The sequence below is a fragment of the Festucalex cinctus genome, chromosome 18, assembly GCF_051991245.1.
Source record: "Festucalex cinctus isolate MCC-2025b chromosome 18, RoL_Fcin_1.0, whole genome shotgun sequence".
Lineage (NCBI taxonomy): Eukaryota > Metazoa > Chordata > Actinopteri > Syngnathiformes > Syngnathidae > Festucalex > Festucalex cinctus.
In genome coordinates this window covers 20376878-20392594 of record NC_135428.1, presented here as the reverse complement: position 1 = coordinate 20392594, position 15717 = coordinate 20376878, and positions in this window count along the sequence as shown.

Here is a 15717-nt window from a genome sequence, read left to right as displayed (position 1 = left end):
TGGCCCGAATTTTTTCTAAGTCTGACGCCTGGCTGAAAATTTTCAAAGTCCCATGCTGGCCAGACTTTTTTCAAAGTCTGACTCCTGGCCGAAAATTTTCAAAGTCCCATGCTGGCCAGAATTTTTTCTAAGTCTGATGCCTGGCTGAAAATTTTCAAAGTCCCATGCTGGGCAGAATTTTTTCTAAGTCTGACGCCTGGCTGAAAATTTTCAAAGTCCCATGCTGGCCAGAATTTTTTCAAAGTCCCATGCTGGCCAGAATTATTTTCTAAGTCTGACGCCTTGCCGAAAATTTTCAAATTCCCATGCTGGCCACAATTTTTTCTAAGTCTGACGCCTGGCCGAAAATTTTCAAAGTCCCATGCTGGCCAGAATTTTTTCAAAGTCTGACTCCTGGCCGAAAATTTTCAAAGTCCCATGCTGGCCAGAATTTTTTCTAAGTCTGATGCCTGGCTGAAAATTTTCAAAGTCCCATGCTGGGCAGAATTTTTTCTAAGTCTGACTCCTGGCTGAAAATTTTCAAAGTCCCATGCTGGCCAGAATTTTTTCAAAGTCCCATGCTGGCCAGAATTTTTTCTAAGTCTGACGCCTGGCCGAAAATTTTCAAAGTCCCATGCTGGCCAGAATTTTTTCAAAGTCTGACTCCTGGCCGAAAATTTTCAAAGTCCCATGCTGGCCAGAATTTTTTCAAAGTCCCATGCTGGGCAGAATTTTTTCAAAGTCTGACGCCTGGCTGAAAATTTTCAAAGTCCCATGCTGGCCAGAATTTTTTCAAAGTCCCATGCTGGCCAGAATTTTTTCTAAGTCTGATGCCTGGCTGAAAATTTTCAAAGTCCCATGCTGGGCAGAATTTTTTCTAAGTCTGACGCCTGGCTGAAAATTTTCAAAGTCCCATGCTGGCCAGAATTTTTTCTAAGTCTGACGCCTGGCTGAAAATTTTCAAAGTCCCATGCTGGCCAGAATTTTTTCAAAGTCCCATGCTGGCCAGAATTTTTTCTAAGTCCCATGCTGGCCAGAATTTTTTCTAAGTCTGACTCCTGGCCGAAAATTTTCAAAGTCCCATGCTGGCCCGAATTTTTTCAAAGTCCCATGCTGGGCAGAATTTTTTCTAAGTCTGACGCCTGGCTGAAAATTTTCAAAGTCCCATGCTGGCCAGAATTGTTTCTAAGTCTAACGCCTGGCTGAAAATTTTCAAAGTCCCATGCTGGCCAGAATTTTTTCAAAGTCCCATGCAGGCCAGAATTTTTTCAAAGTCCCATGCTGGCCAGAATTTTTTCTAAGTCTGACGCCTGGCCGAAAATTTTCAAAGTCCCATGCTGGCCAGAATTTTTTCAAAGTCCCATGCAGGCCAGAATTTTTTCAAAGTCCCATGCAGGCCAGAATTTTTTCAAAGTCCCATGCTGGCCAGAATTTTTTCTAAGTCTGACGCCTGGCCGAAAATTTTCAAAGTCCCATGCTGGCCAGAATTTTTTCAAAGTCTGACTCCTGGCCGAAAATTTTCAAAGTCCCATGCTGGCCAGAATTTTTTCAAAGTCCCATGCTGGCCAGAATTGTTTCTAAGTCTAACGCCTGGCTGAAAATTTTCAAAGTCCCATGCTGGCCAGAATTTTTTCTAAGTCTGACGCCTGGCCGAAAATTTTCAAAGTCCCATGCTGGCCAGAATTTTTTCAAAGTCACATGCTGGCCAGAATTTTTTCAAAGTCCCATGCTGGCCAGAATTTTTTCAAAGTCTGACGCCTGGCTGAAAATTTTCAAAGTCCCATGCTGGCCAGAATTTTTTCAAAGTCCCATGCTGGCCAGAATTTTTTCTAAGTCTGATGCCTGGCTGAAAATTTTCAAAGTCCCATGCTGGGCAGAATTTTTTCTAAGTCTGACGCCTGGCTGAAAATTTTCAAAGTCCCATGCTGGCCAGAATTTTTTCTAAGTCTGACGCCTGGCTGAAAATTTTCAAAGTCCCATGCTGGCCAGAATTTTTTCTAAGTCTGACGCCTGGCTGAAAATTTTCAAAGTCCCATGCTGGCCAGAATTTTTTCAAAGTCCCATGCAGGCCAGAATTTTTTCTAAGTCCCATGCTGGCCAGAATTATTTTCTAAGTCTGACGCCTTGCCGAAAATTTTCAAATTCCCATGCTGGCCAGAATATTTTCTAAGTCTGACGCCTGGCCGAAAATTTTCAAAGTCCCATGCTGGCCAGAATTTTTTCAAAGTCTGACTCCTGGCCGAAAATTTTCAAAGTCCCATGCTGGCCAGAATTTTTTCTAAGTCTGATGCCTGGCTGAAAATTTTCAAAGTCCCATGCTGGGCAGAATTTTTTCTAAGTCTGACTCCTGGCTGAAAATTTTCAAAGTCCCATGCTGGCCAGAATTTTTTCAAAGTCCCATGCTGGCCAGAATTTTTTCTGTCTGACGCCTGGCCGAAAATTTTCAAAGTCCCATGCTGGCCAGAATTTTTTCAAAGTCTGACTCCTGGCCGAAAATTTTCAAAGTCCCATGCTGGCCAGAATTTTTTCTAAGTCTGACGCCTGGCTGAAACTTTTCAAAGTCCCATGCTGGCCAGAATTTTTTCTAAGTCTGACTCCTGGCCGAAAATTTTCAAAGTCCCATGCTGGCCAGAATTTTTTCTAAGTCTGACGCCTGGCTGAAACTTTTCAAAGTCCCATGCTGGGCAGAATTTTTTCTAAGTCTGACGCCTGCCTGAAATATTTCAAAGTCCCATGCTGGCCAGAATTTTTTCTAAATCTGACTCCTGGCCGAAAATTTTCAAAGTCCCATGCTGGCCAGAATTTTTTCTAAGTCTGACGCCTGGCCGAAAATTTTCAAAGTCCCATGCTGGCGAGAATTTTTTCAAAGTCCCATGCTGGCCAGAATTTTTTCTAAGTCTGACGCCTGTCTGAAATATTTCAAAGTCCCATGCAGGCCAGAATTTTTTCTAAGTCTGACGCCTGGCTGAAAATTTTCAAAGTCCCATGCTGGCCCGAATTTTTTCAAAGTCCCATGCTGGCCCGAATTTTTTCAAAGTCCCATGCTGGCCAGAATTTCTTCTAAGTCTGACTCCTGGCCGAAAATTTTCAAAGTCCCATGCTGGCCCGAATTTTTTCAAAGTCCCATGCTGGGCAGAATTTCTTCTAAGTCTGATGCCTGGCTGAAACTTTTCAAAGTCTCATGCTGGGCAGAATTTTTTCTAAGTCTGACGCCTGCCTGAAATATTTCAAAGTCCCATGCTGGCCAGAATTTTTTCAAAGTCACATGCTGGCCAGAATTTTTTCAAAGTCCCATGCTGGCCAGAATTTTTTCTAAGTCTGACGCCTGGCCGAAAATTTTCAAAGTCCCATGCTGGCCAGAATTTTTTCTAAGTCTGATGCCTGGCTGAAAATGTTCAAAGTCCCATGCTGGCCAGAATTTTTTCAAAGTCCCATGCTGGCCCGAATTTTTTCAAAGTCACATGCTGGCCAGAATTTTTTCAAAGTCCCATGCTGGGCAGAATTTTTTCTAAGTCTGACGCCTGGCTGAAAATTTTCAAAGTACCATGCTGGCCCGAATTTTTTCAAAGTCCCATGCTGGCCAGAATTTTTTCAAAGTCCCATGCTGGCCAGAATTTTTTCTAAGTCTGACGCCTGGCCGAAAATTTTCAAAGTCCCATGCTGGGCAGAATTTTTTCTAAGTCTGACACCTGCCTGAAATTTTTCAAAGTCCCATGCTGGCCCGAATTTTTTCAAAGTCCCATGCTGGCCAGAATTTTTTCTAAGTCTGATGCCTGTCTGAAATATTTCAAAGTCCCATGCTGGCCAGAATTTTTTCTAAGTCTGACGCCTGGCTGAAAATTTTCAAAGTCCCATGCTGGCCAGAATTTTTTCTAAGTCTGACGCCTGGCCGAAAATTTTCAAAGTCCCATGCTGGCGAGAATTTTTTCAAAGTCCCATGCTGGCCAGAATTTTTTCTAAGTCTGACGCCTGTCTGAAATATTTCAAAGTCCCATGCAGGCCAGAATTTTTTCTAAGTCTGACACCTGCCTGAAAATTTTCAAAGTCCCATGCTGGCGAGAATTTCTTCTAAGTCCCATGCTGGCCAGAATTTTTTCTAAGTCTGACGCCTGGCTGAAAATTTTCAAAGTCCCATGCTGGCCAGAATTTTTTCTAAGTCTGACGCCTGGCCGAAAATTTTCAAAGTCCCATGCTGGGCAGAATTTTTTCTAAGTCTGACACCTGCCTGAATTTTTTCAAAGTCCCATGCTGGCCCGAATTTTTTCAAAGTCCCATGCTGGCCAGAATTTTTTCTAAGTCTGATGCCTGTCTGAAATATTTCAAAGTCCCATGCTGGCCAGAATTTTTTCTAAGTCTGATGCCTGGCTGAAAATTTTCAAAGTCCCATGCTGGCGAGAATTTTTTCAAAGTCCCATGCTGGCCAGAATTTTTTCTAAGTCTGACGCCTGTCTGAAATATTTCAAAGTCCCATGCAGGCCAGAATTTTTTCTAAGTCTGACGCCTGGCCGAAAATTTTCAAAGTCCCATGCTGGCCCGAAAATTTTCAAAGTCCCATGCTGGCCAGAATTTTTTCAAAGTCCCATGCTGGCCAGAATTTTTTCTAAGTCTGACGCCTGGCCGAAAATTTTCAAAGTCCCATGCTGGCCAGAATTTTTTCTAAGTCTGACGCCTGGCTGAAAATTTTCAAAGTCCCATGCTGGCCAGAATTTTTTCTAAGTCTGATGCCTGGCTGAAAATTTTCAAAGTCCCATGCTGGCGAGAATTTTTTCAAAGTCCCATGCTGGCCAGAATTTTTTCTAAGTCTGACGCCTGTCTGAAATATTTCAAAGTCCCATGCAGGCCAGAATTTTTTCTAAGTCTGACGCCTGGCCGAAAATTTTCAAAGTCCCATGCTGGCCAGAATTTTTTCAAAGTCCCATGCTGGCCAGAATTTTTTCTAAGTCTGACGCCTGGCTGAAACTTTTCAAAGTCCCATGCTGGGCAGAATTTTTTCTAAGTCTGACGCCTGGCTGAAAATTTTCAAAGTCCCATGCTGGCCAAAATTTTTTCTAAGTCTGACGCCTGGCCGAAAATTTTCAAAGTCCCATGCTGGCCAGAATTTTTTCAAAGTCCCATGCTGGCCAGAATTTTTTCTAAGTCTGACGCCTGGCCGAAAATTTTCAAAGTCCCATGCTGGCCAGAATTTTTTCAAAGTCCCATGCTGGGCAGAATTTTTTCTAAGTCTGACGCCTGGCTGAAAATTTTCAAAGTCCCATGCTGGCCAGAATTTTTTCTAAGTCCCATGCTGGCCAGAATTTTTTCAAAGTCCCATGCTGGGCAGAATTTTTTCTAAGTCTGACTCCTGGCCGAAAATTTTCAAAGTCCCATGCTGGCCAGAATTTTTTCTAAGTCTGACGCCTGGCTGAAACTTTTCAAAGTCCCATGCTGGGCAGAATTTTTTCTAAGTCTGACGCCTGCCTGAAATATTTCAAAGTCCCATGCTGGCCAGAATTTTTTCTAAATCTGACTCCTGGCCGAAAATTTTCAAAGTCCCATGCTGGCCAGAATTTTTTCTAAGTCTGACGCCTGGCCGAAAATTTTCAAAGTCCCATGCTGGCGAGAATTTTTTCAAAGTCCCATGCTGGCCAGAATTTTTTCTAAGTCTGACGCCTGTCTGAAATATTTCAAAGTCCCATGCAGGCCAGAATTTTTTCTAAGTCTGACGCCTGGCTGAAAATTTTCAAAGTCCCATGCTGGCCTGAATTTTTTCAAAGTCCCATGCTGGCCCGAATTTTTTCAAAGTCCCATGCTGGCCAGAATTTCTTCTAAGTCTGACTCCTGGCCGAAAATTTTCAAAGTCCCATGCTGGCCCGAATTTTTTCAAAGTCCCATGCTGGCCCGAATTTTTTCAAAGTCCCATGCTGGGCAGAATTTCTTCTAAGTCTGATGCCTGGCTGAAACTTTTCAAAGTCCCATGCTGGGCAGAATTTTTTCTAAGTCTGACGCCTGCCTGAAATATTTCAAAGTCCCATGCTGGCCAGAATTTTTTCAAAGTCACATGCTGGCCAGAATTTTTTCAAAGTCCCATGCTGGCCAGAATTTTTTCTAAGTCTGACGCCTGGCCGAAAATTTTCAAAGTCCCATGCTGGCCAGAATTTTTTCAAAGTCTGACTCCTGGCCGAAAATTTTCAAAGTCCCATGCTGGCCAGAATTTTTTCTAAGTCTGATGCCTGGCTGAAAATGTTCAAAGTCCCATGCTGGCCAGAATTTTTTCAAAGTCCCATGCTGGCCCGAATTTTTTCAAAGTCACATGCTGGCCAGAATTTTTTCAAAGTCCCATGCTGGGCAGAATTTTTTCTAAGTCTGACGCCTGGCTGAAAATTTTCAAAGTACCATGCTGGCCCGAATTTTTTCAAAGTCCCATGCTGGCCAGAATTTTTTCAAAGTCCCATGCTGGCCAGAATTTTTTCTAAGTCTGACGCCTGGCCGAAAATTTTCAAAGTCCCATGCTGGGCAGAATTTTTTCTAAGTCTGACACCTGCCTGAAATATTTCAAAGTCCCATGCAGGCCAGAATTGTTTCTAAGTCTGACACCTGCCTGAAATATTTCAAAGTCCCATGCTGGCCAGAATTTTTTCTAAGTCTGATGCCTGGCTGAAAATTTTCAAAGTCCCATGCTGGCCAGAATTTTTTCTAAGTCTGATGCCTGGCTGAAAATTTTCAAAGTCCCATGCTGGCCAGAATTTTTTCTAAGTCTGACGCCTGGCTGAAAATTTTCAAAGTCCCATGCTGGCCAGAATTTTTTCTAAGTCTGACTCCTGGCCGAAAATTTTCAAAGTCCCATGCTGGCCAGAATTTTTTCAAAGTCCCATGCTGGCCAGAATTTTTTGTAAGTCTGACACCTGCCTGAAATATTTCAAAGTCCCATGCAGGCCAGAATTTTTTCTAAGTCCCATGCTGGCCAGAATTTTTTCAAAGTCCCATGCTGGCCAGAATTTTTTCTAAGTCTGATGCCTGGCTGAAACTTTTCAAAGTCCCATGCTGGCCAGAATTTTTTCAAAGTCCCATGCTGGCCAGAATTATTTTCTAAGTCTGACGCCTTGCCGAAAATTTTCAAAGTCCCATGCTGGCCAGAATTTTTTCAAAGTCTGACTCCTGGACGAAAATTTTCAAAGTCCCATGCTGGCCAGAATTTTTTCTAAGTCTGATGCCTGGCTGAAAATTTTCAAAGTCCCATGCTGGGCAGAATTTTTTCTAAGTCTGACTCCTGGCCGAAAATTTTCAAAGTCCCATGCTGGCCCGAATTTTTTCAAAGTCCCATGCTGGCCAGAATTTTCAAAGTCCCATGCTGGCCAGAATTTTTTCTAAGTCTGATGCCTGGCTGAAAATTTTCAAAGTCCCATGCTGGCCAGAATTTTTTCAAAGTCCCATGCTGGCCCGAATTTTTTCAAAGTCCCATGCTGGCCAGAATTTTTTCAGTCCCATGCTGGCCAGAATTTTTTCTAAGTCTGACGCCTGGCTGAAAATTTTCAAAGTCCCATGCTGGCCAGAATTTTTTCAAAGTCCCATGCTGGCCAGAATTTTTTCTAAGTCTGACGCCTTGCCGAAAATTTTCAAAGTCCCATGCTGGCCAGAATTTTTTCTAAGTCTGACGCCTGGCTGAAAATTTTCAAAGTCCCATGCTGGCGAGAATTTTTTCAAAGTCCCATGCTGGCCAGAATTTTTTCTAAGTCTGACGCCTGGCCGAAAATTTTCAAAGTCCCATGCTGGCCAGAATTTTTTCAAAGTCCCATGCTGGCCAGAATTTTTTCTAAGTCTGACGCCTGGCCGAAAATTTTCAAAGTCCCATGCTGGCCAGAATTTTTTCTAAGTCTGACGCCTGGCCGAAAATTTTCAAAGTCCCATGCTGGCCAGAATTTTTTCTAAGTCTGACTCCTGGCCGAAAATTTTCAAAGTCCCATGCTGGCCAGAATTTTTTCTAAGTCCCATGCTGGCCAGAATTTTTTCAAAGTCCCATGCTGGCCCGAAAATTTTCAAAGTCCCATGCTGGCCAGAATTTTTTCAAAGTCCCATGCTGGCCAGAATTTTTTCTAAGTCTGACGCCTGGCCGAAAATTTTCAAAGTCCCATGCTGGCCAGAATTTTTTCTAAGTCTGACGCCTGGCTGAAAATTTTCAAAGTCCCATGCTGGCCAGAATTTTTTCTAAGTCTGACTCCTGGCCGAAAATTTTCAAAGTCCCATGCTGGCCAGAATTTTTTCAAAGTCTTACGCCTGGCTGAAAATTTTCAAAGTCCCATGCTGGCCAGAATTTTTTCAAAGTCCCATGCTGGCCAGAATTTTTTCTAAGTCTGACGCCTGGCCGAAAATTTTCAAAGTCCCATGCTGGCCAGAATTTTTTCTAAGTCTGACGCCTGGCTGAAAATTTTCAAAGTCCCATGCTGGCCAGAATTTTTTCTAAGTCTGATGCTTGGCTGAAAATTTTCAAAGTCCCATGCTGGCGAGAATTTTTTCAAAGTCCCATGCTGGCCAGAATTTTTTCTAAGTCTGACGCCTGTCTGAAATATTTCAAAGTCCCATGCAGGCCAGAATTTTTTCTAAGTCTGACACCTGCCTGAAAATTTTCAAAGTCCCATGCTGGCGAGAATTTTTTCTAAGTCCCATGCTGGCCAGAATTTTTTCTAAGTCCCATGCTGGCCAGAATTTTTTCTAAGTCTGACGCCTGGCCGAAAATTTTCAAAGTCCCATGCTGGCCAGAATTTTTTCTAAGTCTGACGCCTTGCCGAAAATTTTCAAAGTCCCATGCTGGCCAGAATTTTTTCTAAGTCTGACTCCTGGCCGAAAATTTTCAAAGTCCCATGCTGGCCCGAATTTTTTCAAAGTCCCATGCTGGCCAGAATTTTTTCTAAGTCTGATGCCTGGCTGAAAATTTTCAAAGTCCCATGCTGGGCAGAATTTTTTCTAAGTCTGACGCCTGGCCGAAAATTTTCAAAGTCCCATGCTGGCCAGAATTTTTTCAAAGTCCCATGCTGGCCAGAATTTTTTCTAAGTCTGACGCCTGGCCGAAAATTTTCAAAGTCCCATGCTGGCCAGAATTTTTTCTAAGTCTGACGCCTGGCCGAAAATTTTCAAAGTCCCATGCTGGCCAGAATTTTTTCTAAGTCTGACTCCTGGCCGAAAATTTTCAAAGTCCCATGCTGGCCAGAATTTTTTCTAAGTCCCATGCTGGCCAGAATTTTTTCAAAGTCCCATGCTGGCCCGAAAATTTTCAAAGTCCCATGCTGGCTGAAAATTTTCAAAGTCCCATGCTGGCCAGAATTTTTTCAAAGTCCCATGCTGGCCCGAATTTTTTCAAAGTCACATGCTGGCCAGAATTTTTTCAAAGTCCCATGCTGGGCAGAATTTTTTCTAAGTCTGACGCCTGGCTGAAAATTTTCAAAGTACCATGCTGGCCCGAATTTTTTCAAAGTCCCATGCTGGCCAGAATTTTTTCAAAGTCCCATGCTGGCCAGAATTTTTTCTAAGTCTGACGCCTGGCCGAAAATTTTCAAAGTCCCATGCTGGGCAGAATTTTTTCTAAGTCTGACACCTGCCTGAAATATTTCAAAGTCCCATGCAGGCCAGAATTGTTTCTAAGTCTGACACCTGCCTGAAATATTTCAAAGTCCCATGCTGGCCAGAATTTTTTCTAAGTCTGATGCCTGGCTGAAAATTTTCAAAGTCCCATGCTGGCCAGAATTTTTTCTAAGTCTGATGCCTGGCTGAAAATTTTCAAAGTCCCATGCTGGCCAGAATTTTTTCTAAGTCTGACGCCTGGCTGAAAATTTTCAAAGTCCCATGCTGGCCAGAATTTTTTCAAAGTCCCATGCTGGCCAGAATTTTTTGTAAGTCTGACACCTGCCTGAAATATTTCAAAGTCCCATGCAGGCCAGAATTTTTTCTAAGTCCCATGCTGGCCAGAATTTTTTCAAAGTCCCATGCTGGCCAGAATTTTTTCTAAGTCTGATGCCTGGCTGAAACTTTTCAAAGTCCCATGCTGGCCAGAATTTTTTCAAAGTCCCATGCTGGCCAGAATTATTTTCTAAGTCTGACGCCTTGCCGAAAATTTTCAAAGTCCCATGCTGGCCAGAATTTTTTCAAAGTCTGACTCCTGGACGAAAATTTTCAAAGTCCCATGCTGGCCAGAATTTTTTCTAAGTCTGATGCCTGGCTGAAAATTTTCAAAGTCCCATGCTGGGCAGAATTTTTTCTAAGTCTGACTCCTGGCCGAAAATTTTCAAAGTCCCATGCTGGCCCGAATTTTTTCAAAGTCCCATGCTGGCCAGAATTTTCAAAGTCCCATGCTGGCCAGAATTTTTTCTAAGTCTGATGCCTGGCTGAAAATTTTCAAAGTCCCATGCTGGCCAGAATTTTTTCAAAGTCCCATGCTGGCCCGAATTTTTTCAAAGTCCCATGCTGGCCAGAATTTTCAAAGTCCCATGCTGGCCAGAATTTTTTCTAAGTCTGATGCCTGGCTGAAAATTTTCAAAGTCCCATGCTGGCCAGAATTTTTTCAAAGTCCCATGCTGGCCAGAATTTTTTCTAAGTCTGACTCCTGGCCGAAAATTTTCAAAGTCCCATGCTGGCCAGAATTTTTTCTAAGTCCCATGCTGGCCAGAATTTTTTCAAAGTCCCATGCTGGCCCGAAAATTTTCAAAGTCCCATGCTGGCCAGAATTTTTTCAAAGTCCCATGCTGGCCAGAATTTTTTCTAAGTCTGACGCCTGGCCGAAAATTTTCAAAGTCCCATGCTGGCCAGAATTTTTTCTAAGTCTGACGCCTGGCTGAAAATTTTCAAAGTCCCATGCTGGCCAGAATTTTTTCTAAGTCTGATGCTTGGCTGAAAATTTTCAAAGTCCCATGCTGGCGAGAATTTTTTCAAAGTCCCATGCTGGCCAGAATTTTTTCTAAGTCTGACGCCTGTCTGAAATATTTCAAAGTCCCATGCTGGCCAGAATTTTTTCTAAGTCTGACGCCTGGCCGAAAATTTTCAAAGTCCCATGCTGGCCAGAATTTTTTCTAAGTCTGACGCCTGGCTGAAAATTTTCAAAGTCCCATGCTGGCCAGAATTTTTTCTAAGTCTGATGCTTGGCTGAAAATTTTCAAAGTCCCATGCTGGCGAGAATTTTTTCAAAGTCCCATGCTGGCCAGAATTTTTTCTAAGTCTGACGCCTGTCTGAAATATTTCAAAGTCCCATGCAGGCCAGAATTTTTTCTAAGTCTGACGCCTGGCTGAAAATTTTCAAAGTCCCATGCTGGCCAGAATTTTTTCTAAGTCTGACTCCTGGCCGAAAATTTTCAAAGTCCCATGCTGGCCAGAATTTTTTCAAAGTCTTACGCCTGGCTGAAAATTTTCAAAGTCCCATGCTGGCCAGAATTTTTTCAAAGTCCCATGCTGGCCAGAATTTTTTCTAAGTCTGACGCCTGGCCGAAAATTTTCAAAGTCCCATGCTGGCCAGAATTTTTTCTAAGTCTGACGCCTGGCTGAAAATTTTCAAAGTCCCATGCTGGCCAGAATTTTTTCTAAGTCTGATGCTTGGCTGAAAATTTTCAAAGTCCCATGCTGGCGAGAATTTTTTCAAAGTCCCATGCTGGCCAGAATTTTTTCTAAGTCTGACGCCTGTCTGAAATATTTCAAAGTCCCATGCAGGCCAGAATTTTTTCTAAGTCTGACACCTGCCTGAAAATTTTCAAAGTCCCATGCTGGCGAGAATTTTTTCTAAGTCCCATGCTGGCCAGAATTTTTTCTAAGTCCCATGCTGGCCAGAATTTTTTCTAAGTCTGACGCCTGGCCGAAAATTTTCAAAGTCCCATGCTGGCCAGAATTTTTTCTAAGTCTGACGCCTTGCCGAAAATTTTCAAAGTCCCATGCTGGCCAGAATTTTTTCTAAGTCTGACTCCTGGCCGAAAATTTTCAAAGTCCCATGCTGGCCCGAATTTTTTCAAAGTCCCATGCTGGCCAGAATTTTTTCTAAGTCTGATGCCTGGCTGAAAATTTTCAAAGTCCCATGCTGGGCAGAATTTTTTCTAAGTCTGACGCCTGGCCGAAAATTTTCAAAGTCCCATGCTGGCCAGAATTTTTTCAAAGTCCCATGCTGGCCAGAATTTTTTCTAAGTCTGACGCCTGGCCGAAAATTTTCAAAGTCCCATGCTGGCCAGAATTTTTTCTAAGTCTGACGCCTGGCCGAAAATTTTCAAAGTCCCATGCTGGCCAGAATTTTTTCTAAGTCTGACTCCTGGCCGAAAATTTTCAAAGTCCCATGCTGGCCAGAATTTTTTCTAAGTCCCATGCTGGCCAGAATTTTTTCAAAGTCCCATGCTGGCCCGAAAATTTTCAAAGTCCCATGCTGGCTGAAAATTTTCAAAGTCCCATGCTGGCCAGAATTTTTTCAAAGTCCCATGCTGGCCCGAATTTTTTCAAAGTCACATGCTGGCCAGAATTTTTTCAAAGTCCCATGCTGGGCAGAATTTTTTCTAAGTCTGACGCCTGGCTGAAAATTTTCAAAGTACCATGCTGGCCCGAATTTTTTCAAAGTCCCATGCTGGCCAGAATTTTTTCAAAGTCCCATGCTGGCCAGAATTTTTTCTAAGTCTGACGCCTGGCCGAAAATTTTCAAAGTCCCATGCTGGGCAGAATTTTTTCTAAGTCTGACACCTGCCTGAAATATTTCAAAGTCCCATGCAGGCCAGAATTGTTTCTAAGTCTGACACCTGCCTGAAATATTTCAAAGTCCCATGCTGGCCAGAATTTTTTCTAAGTCTGATGCCTGGCTGAAAATTTTCAAAGTCCCATGCTGGCCAGAATTTTTTCTAAGTCTGATGCCTGGCTGAAAATTTTCAAAGTCCCATGCTGGCCAGAATTTTTTCTAAGTCTGACGCCTGGCTGAAAATTTTCAAAGTCCCATGCTGGCCAGAATTTTTTCTAAGTCTGACTCCTGGCCGAAAATTTTCAAAGTCCCATGCTGGCCAGAATTTTTTCAAAGTCCCATGCTGGCCAGAATTTTTTGTAAGTCTGACACCTGCCTGAAATATTTCAAAGTCCCATGCAGGCCAGAATTTTTTCTAAGTCCCATGCTGGCCAGAATTTTTTCAAAGTCCCATGCTGGCCAGAATTTTTTCTAAGTCTGATGCCTGGCTGAAACTTTTCAAAGTCCCATGCTGGCCAGAATTTTTTCAAAGTCCCATGCTGGCCAGAATTATTTTCTAAGTCTGACGCCTTGCCGAAAATTTTCAAAGTCCCATGCTGGCCAGAATTTTTTCAAAGTCTGACTCCTGGACGAAAATTTTCAAAGTCCCATGCTGGCCAGAATTTTTTCTAAGTCTGATGCCTGGCTGAAAATTTTCAAAGTCCCATGCTGGGCAGAATTTTTTCTAAGTCTGACTCCTGGCCGAAAATTTTCAAAGTCCCATGCTGGCCCGAATTTTTTCAAAGTCCCATGCTGGCCAGAATTTTCAAAGTCCCATGCTGGCCAGAATTTTTTCTAAGTCTGATGCCTGGCTGAAAATTTTCAAAGTCCCATGCTGGCCAGAATTTTTTCAAAGTCCCATGCTGGCCCGAATTTTTTCAAAGTCCCATGCTGGCCAGAATTTTTTCAGTCCCATGCTGGCCAGAATTTTTTCTAAGTCTGACGCCTGGCTGAAAATTTTCAAAGTCCCATGCTGGCCAGAATTTTTTCAAAGTCCCATGCTGGCCAGAATTTTTTCTAAGTCTGACGCCTTGCCGAAAATTTTCAAAGTCCCATGCTGGCCAGAATTTTTTCTAAGTCTGACGCCTGGCTGAAAATTTTCAAAGTCCCATGCTGGCGAGAATTTTTTCAAAGTCCCATGCTGGCCAGAATTTTTTCTAAGTCTGACGCCTGTCTGAAATATTTCAAAGTCCCATGCAGGCCAGAATTTTTTCTAAGTCTGACACCTGCCTGAAAATTTTCAAAGTCCCATGCTGGCGAGAATTTTTTCTAAGTCTGACGCCTGGCCGAAAATTTTCAAAGTCCCATGCTGGCCAGAATTTTTTCAAAGTCCCATGCTGGCCAGAATTTTTTCTAAGTCTGACGCCTGGCCGAAAATTTTCAAAGTCCCATGCTGGCCAGAATTTTTTCTAAGTCTGACTCCTGGCCGAAAATTTTCAAAGTCCCATGCTGGCCAGAATTTTTTCTAAGTCCCATGCTGGCCAGAATTTTTTCAAAGTCCCATGCTGGCCCGAAAATTTTCAAAGTCCCATGCTGGCCAGAATTTTTTCAAAGTCCCATGCTGGCCAGAATTTTTTCTAAGTCTGACGCCTGGCCGAAAATTTTCAAAGTCCCATGTTGGCCAGAATTTTTTCTAAGTCTGACGCCTGGCTGAAAATTTTCAAAGTCCCATGCTGGCCAGAATTTTTTCTAAGTCTGACTCCTGGCCGAAAATTTTCAAAGTCCCATGCTGGCCAGAATTTTTTCAAAGTCCCATGCTGGCCAGAATTTTTTCTAAGTCTGACGCCTGGCCGAAAATTTTCAAAGTCCCATGCTGGCCAGAATTTTTTCTAAGTCTGACGCCTGGCTGAAAATTTTTAAAGTCCCATGCTGGCCAGAATTTTTTGTAAGTCTGACACCTGCCTGAAATATTTCAAAGTCCCATGCAGGCCAGAATTTTTTCTAAGTCCCATGCTGGCCAGAATTTTTTCAAAGTCCCATGCTGGCCAGAATTTTTTCTAAGTCTGATGCCTGGCTGAAACTTTTCAAAGTCCCATGCTGGCCAGAATTTTTTCAAAGTCCCATGCTGGCCAGAATTATTTTCTAAGTCTGACGCCTTGCCGAAAATTTTCAAAGTCCCATGCTGGCCAGAATTTTTTCAAAGTCTGACTCCTGGACGAAAATTTTCAAAGTCCCATGCTGGCCAGAATTTTTTCTAAGTCTGATGCCTGGCTGAAAATTTTCAAAGTCCCATGCTGGGCAGAATTTTTTCTAAGTCTGACTCCTGGCCGAAAATTTTCAAAGTCCCATGCTGGCCCGAATTTTTTCAAAGTCCCATGCTGGCCAGAATTTTCAAAGTCCCATGCTGGCCAGAATTTTTTCTAAGTCTGATGCCTGGCTGAAAATTTTCAAAGTCCCATGCTGGCCAGAATTTTTTCAAAGTCCCATGCTGGCCCGAATTTTTTCAAAGTCCCATGCTGGCCAGAATTTTCAAAGTCCCATGCTGGCCAGAATTTTTTCTAAGTCTGATGCCTGGCTGAAAATTTTCAAAGTCCCATGCTGGCCAGAATTTTTTCAAAGTCCCATGCTGGCCAGAATTTTTTCTAAGTCTGACTCCTGGCCGAAAATTTTCAAAGTCCCATGCTGGCCAGAATTTTTTCTAAGTCCCATGCTGGCCAGAATTTTTTCAAAGTCCCATGCTGGCCCGAAAATTTTCAAAGTCCCATGCTGGCCAGAATTTTTTCAAAGTCCCATGCTGGCCAGAATTTTTTCTAAGTCTGACGCCTGGCCGAAAATTTTCAAAGTCCCATGCTGGCCAGAATTTTTTCTAAGTCTGACGCCTGGCTGAAAATTTTCAAAGTCCCATGCTGGCCAGAATTTTTTCTAAGTCTGATGCTTGGCTGAAAATTTTCAAAGTCCCATGCTGGCGAGAATTTTTTCAAAGTCCCATGCTGGCCAGAATTTTTTCTAAGTCTGACGCCTGTCTGAAATATTTCAAAGTCCCATGCAGGCCAGAATTTTTTCTAAGTCTGACACCTGCCTGAAAATTTTCAAAGTCC